The sequence below is a fragment of the Ipomoea nil genome, unplaced genomic scaffold, assembly GCF_001879475.1.
Source record: "Ipomoea nil cultivar Tokyo-kokei standard unplaced genomic scaffold, Asagao_1.1 scaffold2921, whole genome shotgun sequence".
Lineage (NCBI taxonomy): Eukaryota > Viridiplantae > Streptophyta > Magnoliopsida > Solanales > Convolvulaceae > Ipomoea > Ipomoea nil.
This window is the reverse complement of record NW_017619349.1, coordinates 4,515,863-4,523,391: the sequence shown is the minus strand read 5'-3', so window position 1 is coordinate 4,523,391 and position 7,529 is coordinate 4,515,863.

The following is a 7,529-nucleotide window of genomic DNA, read 5'->3' as shown; positions in this document are numbered from 1 at the left end:
TGCAAAACGTTATTTTACACATCCGGTATATATAAAGAAGAGTAACTGATCAAACTCAAACCAAATCGGATCAAGAAAAACAAAATTGGGTAATTCATATACGATAAATGATGCATGCAGATTTTAGTTGAAAAGTTAACATGCAGAGCTTTTAGAGACATTAACGTAACAATTAACCCTGCCAAATACAAAAAATTTAATTTGTACTCGAGAATTAGCTCAAAATCAGTGATAGTCTAAGTTAGTTGCATGTCACTTTGCTTATGTAGCAAATAATTGGTTGATAATTAATTTTCATAGTTCTCATTAGCGGTTCTCTAGAGAGCATTTTGACCGAATCAGTTAATAAAGTTAACAGCTCTGCTACTTTACTTATTTGAGAATCGCCATCGGAAAACCAGTGTACGGCGGCGGAAGCAATCCGCACCGCCGAAGACAACGATCAATTAGAGTGTGTTTGGTTGGTGGGTTTTGCGCATAGAAATGGGTATGAAAATGATTGTTGTTGTTTGGTTGATAGGTTTTAGAATATTACTATAGGTTTCGAATACACATCATTTGAAAAACTCATACCTAAATAAAATAAGGGTTTCATTCCCTTATCCATTTTCAAGCACTACTATTAATAATCATTCTCATTCCACCTACTACCAAATATGTTAAATACTTTCACCAAAACCATTACCATTACCAAGTATTTGATATCGATTCTGATTCCTATGTGTGAACCAAACACACCCTTAGAAAGAAGCACAAAAAGACTAATTAGATTAATAGCGATCATCCGGGGGGCTTGTCCGGAGAGGGAACTATGGAAGACGCGATTATTGTTACATCTGGTCAGAAGGAAAATGCCCTCTCTTCGAAGAATAAATTTGGCTTCGTTAATGGAACGATTAATATGCCAAATGTAGATGATCGCAAGTATTTCTTCTGGGATCAGTGCAACAATATGGTGGTGACCTGGATAGCTCGAGTATTGTCACCAACGATTGCTCGAAGTGTCTTGTGGATTGACACGGCAGAAGGAATATAATATGGATGGATCTAAAGAAGAGATTCAGCAAGCAGGATGTATTTAGAATAGCAGAGATCATGGCCAAAATCTACCAAACCAAACAAGGTAACAGTGATGTGAAAGAATATTTCACTAAATTGAAATTACTTTGAGATGAATATTAAAATTGTCCATAAGAGTTTAGACCACATGAAACAGAAGCTTAGCCGAGGCCCCTTTCTGACAATCGAGTAACCCCTTTCCAAACAATTCAAAATCGAGACCATGGGAACAACTGGTTTCTTCTCATTATTTGCGGTCAACAAACATCATCTGGTGAAACCTTCTCTCTGGATGCATAACCACCATGGAAACCGACGTCTTGGCACTTCTCATATCATTGTCCATTTGTCCCCCGCCCTCTTATATATAATATATGTCCCCATGGGAAGCAAGAAATAATTCAAAGTCCCTACTGGCATGTAGTCGACATGACTGATGACGGAGTAATTGGTAAGCATCGTGGGCATGATAAAGAGTTTTGGGTACACTTTCTCCCAAGTAAACTAGACTCTTTGAATGCTAATTGTTATAACTTATATTATGGACCAGGGTCCACCATGCCCATGGTGAAACGAATATAAATGATATATATCCACTTCACAAATTACTTACATATTACAATTAACATATTATATACTAATCGTTAACATATTATGTACCTTTAGTTTATTTATACATACGTAATCATGAAGGTACATAATAGATTAAGTCTAGAGCCGTCAAAACGGTCTCGCGGTGCGGGACAGGCCAAAACACACCAAAGTCCGTCCTCGTAGCGGGACGAGCCAAAAAGCCCGCCTTTTAGCGGGCTTGGAATGTGGTCGGCCCGTCCCGCCATGCCAAAGCCCGCTGGCGGGGCGGGCTAGCCCGCCAATCAATTTTTTCACTGTGTTAATTTAAAAAAAAATCACTATACAATATCCTTCAAAAAAAAAAAATCACTGTACAGACGTACAGTACAATGTACACTAACACAATAACACTACCTAGTATTGTATTCCTATAAATCTTAATCCTATAAGTTATAACACACTAACACAATTACACAACCCAAAATAACACAAAAAATAATACGTATTAAATATTAAATATATATACAAAATATATATGTATTAGCAGGTCGGGGGCTAAACCTGTGACCCGTCTGACCTGCCCCGCCTGAACCTGTGACCCAGGCGGGGCGGGCTTAAAAGCCCGCCTCCTGACGGATCAAAATTTGAAGAACCCGTCCTCTACCTACGGCGATACGGGACGGACCGACCCGGTGGGTAAAACCCATTTTTTACGGCTCTAAGATTAACTGCAAGTACATAATCCGAATATTGTTTTGAACTAAGGTCCACAATGCAAGGTGGGCTTTGGTCCATTATATAATTTACACTTTAGATGCAAACTAGGCTGAGTTTAGATTAGTTTCATAGTGGTTACGTTGGTGCACATATGGACATACTAGATGTTGTATGCAAATAAATAAATAAATAAAATTATACATCTCCGTAATTAAAATTAATCTACTCATCTTGCATGGGCTAGACCATTAACTCTTGTCATTAGTTCAAATAATTGTACTGTTTTTAAAAGGAAAATAATTGTACTTGATATTGAACAATAATCATAAAAGTGTACAAAGTAATATAAAATATAATAAGTTTTTCATGCACTAATGTATAAAAATTGTGATAAAGATGTTTGTTCGCACCCTGTCAAAGATACAAGGGTAGCTTAGTCATGATAAACCACAAACAGGGACCATATTGTATTTTCATCCTTTCTTGTTTCTGTTATAACCGCCTCACCCGCCATTCCTCTTGTACAAAAACTCTGTTCGTTCTTCTTGTTAAAACTGATCAATACAATCTCTTTTTCTCCTGTTTACTCTGAGCACATCACCTCTCGGTGATTCCCACTTACGTTTCCGTCATGGTATCAGAGCCACCGCGGTTCTCCTACGCCGCCGTGGTCACCGGCTCCGGCGAGACCAGTCGCGGAGTCCATCCGATGCAGCCAACGCAACAGCCTCCGGTCCAGAGTTCGTCCATGGCCGATCTACAGAGGAACCTTGCTTCGCAGAGAAGCAGCAGTGTTGATGATATTGAGAATCCCTTGCATATCAACATTAACGAAAATCCGAGTGCTATCTTGATCAATCCACCACTCTCAGGCAGTGCAAACTATGCTTCATGGTGCATTTCGATGCAAGTTGCCCTAGAAGTCAAAAACAAATGGAGTATAATTGATGGAAGCTTGCCACCACCAGAGAGAACTAGTGCTCTATATCCTCCATGGAGAAGGTGCAACTTAATGGTCTGTTCGTGGATTCTCAGGTCTGCTCTCCCGTCGATCGCGCAGAGCGTGATGCATATGGACAAAGCTGTTGACGTTTGGAACGATTTGAAGAGGCGCTTCTCTCAGCGAGATGCGCACAGAATTTCTTTCTTGCAGAAAGATATCAACAATCTAACGCAGGGAGACATGTCGATCAACGACTACTACACTAAATGTCGAACTCTCTGGGAGGAGATGAACTCCCTCCGACCCTTGCCGATCTGCAAATGTCAGCCGCGTTGCTCTTGCGATTTGTTAGACCAAATCAGGCTAGATCGGGAGATCGATCATGTCATACGGTTTCTCCAGGGATTAAACGAAGAATATAACACTTTAAAGTCCGCAGTCCTTGTTCTCGATCCTCTCCCTGAGATGCATAAAGTGCTTGTAATGGCGGAGAAACACGAAAGACAGTTGACAGTCACAAACTTAAGCTCTGGAAATCTCAGCTTCACTCATGCTAATGCCGTTCACACTGGACAGAACAGTGAAGAAGAAATGGCGGCTGCAGTTAATTTCTCCAATTTCTCCAATGGGAGAAGGATGACACAATCGGGAGGAAACAACAAGAACCTAGCAAGATGTACTTTCTGTGGCATGACGGGGCACACCATTGAAAAGTGCTACAAGAAACATGGCTACCCTCCCGGGTGGGTGCCAGGTTTCAAGTCCAAGAACAAGCAACAATCTATGACGGCCAGTACAAGTGCTGAAAACAACTTCTCTCCTGAGCAGATTCAGAGTATTCTCTCCCTAATTCAAAACCAAATGGGGCAAAATAGGTCCGTCACCTCAGCAGCCATATCCCTTGTCCCCAACTTCAACAAAGAGAGCTCTAATACTGAAGGCAAGTATACTGATCCCATGCACATTAGCTCTGCTTATTTGAATTCTTATGCTTGGATTGTTGATTCGGGTGCCACCGATCACATAGTCTGCTCTTTAGACTTCTTTGATAACTACCGCACTGTGAGTGAAGCCAAAGTCAATCTGCCCGATGGAAATCATGTCACTGTTGAACATATTGGTAATATAAAGCTGAGTAATAACATCTGGTTGAAGGATGTGTTACACATACCATCATTTAAATTCAACATCATTTCTGTCCATAAACTACTTCAGAACTCAGCTTACTCCTTAATGTTTACCTATGGTCAGTGTCTTCTTCGGGAGGACCATGGGAGGATGATTGGATTTGCTAAAGAAGAAAAGGGGCTCTACCTGCTGTATGAACCACCAAGGATCAATTTCAATAATAATGTTTGTAATCGTGCCTATATGCAGTGCAATAATGTAGAACTTTGGCATCAACGATTGGGACATTTTCCCGTAAATAAGATGCATTTTCTTGATGGTATTTCTATTTCAAATACACGAAATTTGATTTGCCATACCTGTCATTTAGCTAAGCACAAGAGATCCTCATTTCCCTTAAGCAATACTGTCTCAGCTTCTTGTTTTGATCTGATTCATGTGGACATCTGGGGCCCTTTTCATGTGCAATCTCTAGGAGGAGAAAGATATTTTCTTACCATTGTTGATGACCACTCAAGATACACATGGTTGAAATTGATGAAGAGCAAAGCAGAAACTCGGGAACTAATACAAAATTTCCACAAGATGGTTCTTACTCAGTTTGGAGTAGCCATTAAGATGCTGCGAAGTGATAATGGGGCAGAATTCAGCATGGAAACCTTTTTCAATAAGAATGGGATGGTTCACCAACGATCATGTGTCTCAACTCCTCAGCAAAATGCAGTCGTGGAACGTAAACACCAACATATTTTGGCAATTGCTCGTGCTCTCCGGTTCCAGGCAGGACTTCCTTTAAGCTTCTGGGGTCGGTGTGTGGTCCATGCCGTATATCTCATCAATCGATTACCATCCGCCGTTCTGGAATGGAAAACTCCACACCACAAGTTGTATGGGAAAAACCCAGACCTCAAAGATATAAAGACGTTTGGATGCTTGTGTTATGCTGCCACTTTGTCGTCCTCACGTCACAAGATGGCACCTCGAAGTAGAAGGTGCATCTTCATTGGAATGCCAGCAGGGGTAAAGGGATACATCCTGTATGATCTCGTGGAAGGCTCAGTGCTCGTTTCGCGTGATGTTGTCTTTTATGAGGATACATTCCCTATGGCCAGTGTTGCCGATCCTAACTCACAAGAAATGGTTCCTTCTCTTCCTAACATTCCCATAATGATGAATGAAGACTCCAGTTCACACTTGCCATGTGAAGATCACTCTCAGGAACGTGAAGAACACATTGAGAGGCCCCTAAATTCTGCAAACAGAAATGCAGAACAGCCATTGAGCTCAGCCACTGAAGATTCTGTTGATAATCAGAGTATTAGTGAAAGCCTTCCGAGGAGCACTGAGGATGACTCTACTAGCTATGACAATCCTAGTGTCATACAGATTCCTATTACCATCACACAACAGCCAAATACACAGCTCCAACGTTCTAGCAGGACACATCAACCATCCAAAAGGCTAGAAGGATATCTCTGCGACAGTGTGGTTAGTAACAGAACCTCTCCCCATCTCTTATCAAATGTCATGACTTATGACAACCTTGAACATCACCAACGAAGATTCTCCATGGCTGTTGCCACAATTACTGAGCCAAAAACATACAATCAGGCTATCAAAAACGATGGTTGGAAGCAAGCTATGAATGCAGAAATTCTGGCCCTTCAAGAAAATAATACCTGGGAACTCGTTGATCTACCACCAGGAAAAGTACCCATTGGCTTCAAATGGGTTTATAAAGTGAAGCTTAAAGCCGACGGCACGATTGAGAGATACAAAGCGAGGCTTGTCGCGAAGGGCTTCACACAACAACTTGGCGTTGATTATCTTGAAACGTTCTCCCCAGTGGCAAGGCTAACTACCATTCGCGTATTCATCAGTGTGGCTGTGTCTAAGGCATGGCACATCCACCAAATGGATATCAACAACGCGTTCTTACATGGTGATCTCAACGAGGAAGTGTACATGGTGCTGCCACCCGGTTTTCAAAGTCAAAAACCGAATCAAGTTTGCAAGCTTCTACGTTCTTTGTATGGATTGAAACAAGCTAGCCGGCAATGGAATGCCAAGCTTAGTGCAGCCCTCCATCATGCTGGATACAAACAATCAACCAGTGATCCATCTCTTTTTACAAAGGGCAGCAGTAACAATGATTTCATTGCCCTACTTGTTTACGTCGATGACATCATTGTTGCTAGTGCAAACATGAGCCTCATCCAACATCTCAAAGACTTCCTGCATTCTGCATTCAAAATTAAAGACCTTGGACCATTAGGTTACTTCTTGGGGATCGAAGCTCAAAATGAGAAAGATGGTCTAAGTTTGTGCCAACACAAATATGCTCTGGAAATCCTAGAAGAGACTGGATTCATTAACAGCAAACCAGCAGCAACACCCATGGTTCAAGGGCAGAAACTGATTCATAATGAAGGGGAACCTCTCCCAGACGTTAGTGTGTACAGAAGGCTGGTTGGACGATTGTTATATCTCACCGCCACCAGACCTGACATCGCATTCGCCGTACAACAGCTGAGCCAGTTTGTAGACGCCCCCACATACACACATCTATCAGCTGCTCATAGAGTATTACGTTATATTAAGCGATCACCAGGCCAGGGGTTATTTTTTCCCACTCATTCTGATTTTCATCTTAAGGCTTTTTCGGATTCCGATTGGGCAGCCTGTATTGAGACGCGTAGATCAGTGACCGGGTACTGCATTTTTCTGGGCTCCTCGCTTGTTTCATGGCGTTCTAAGAAGCAGGCAACGGTCTCCAGGTCCAGTTCCGAGGCAGAGTACCGTGCCATGGCCTCAACTGTATGTGAGCTTCAATGGCTCTCTTATCTACTTCATGACTTGCAGATACCAATGCTGAAACCTGCTACCTTATTTTGTGACAACAAATCCGCAGTGGCAATAGCCGAGAACCACGTTTTTCATGAACGCACGAAACATATCGATATTGATTGCCATATCGTGAGAGAGAAGTTCACCCAAGGCCTGATCAAAATCCTATCCGTAACCTCGCAAAATCAGGTTGCCGATGGCTTCACAAAGCCCCTCCCTACTGCAGACTTTCATCTTTTCACTTCTAAGCTGGGCACGAAGG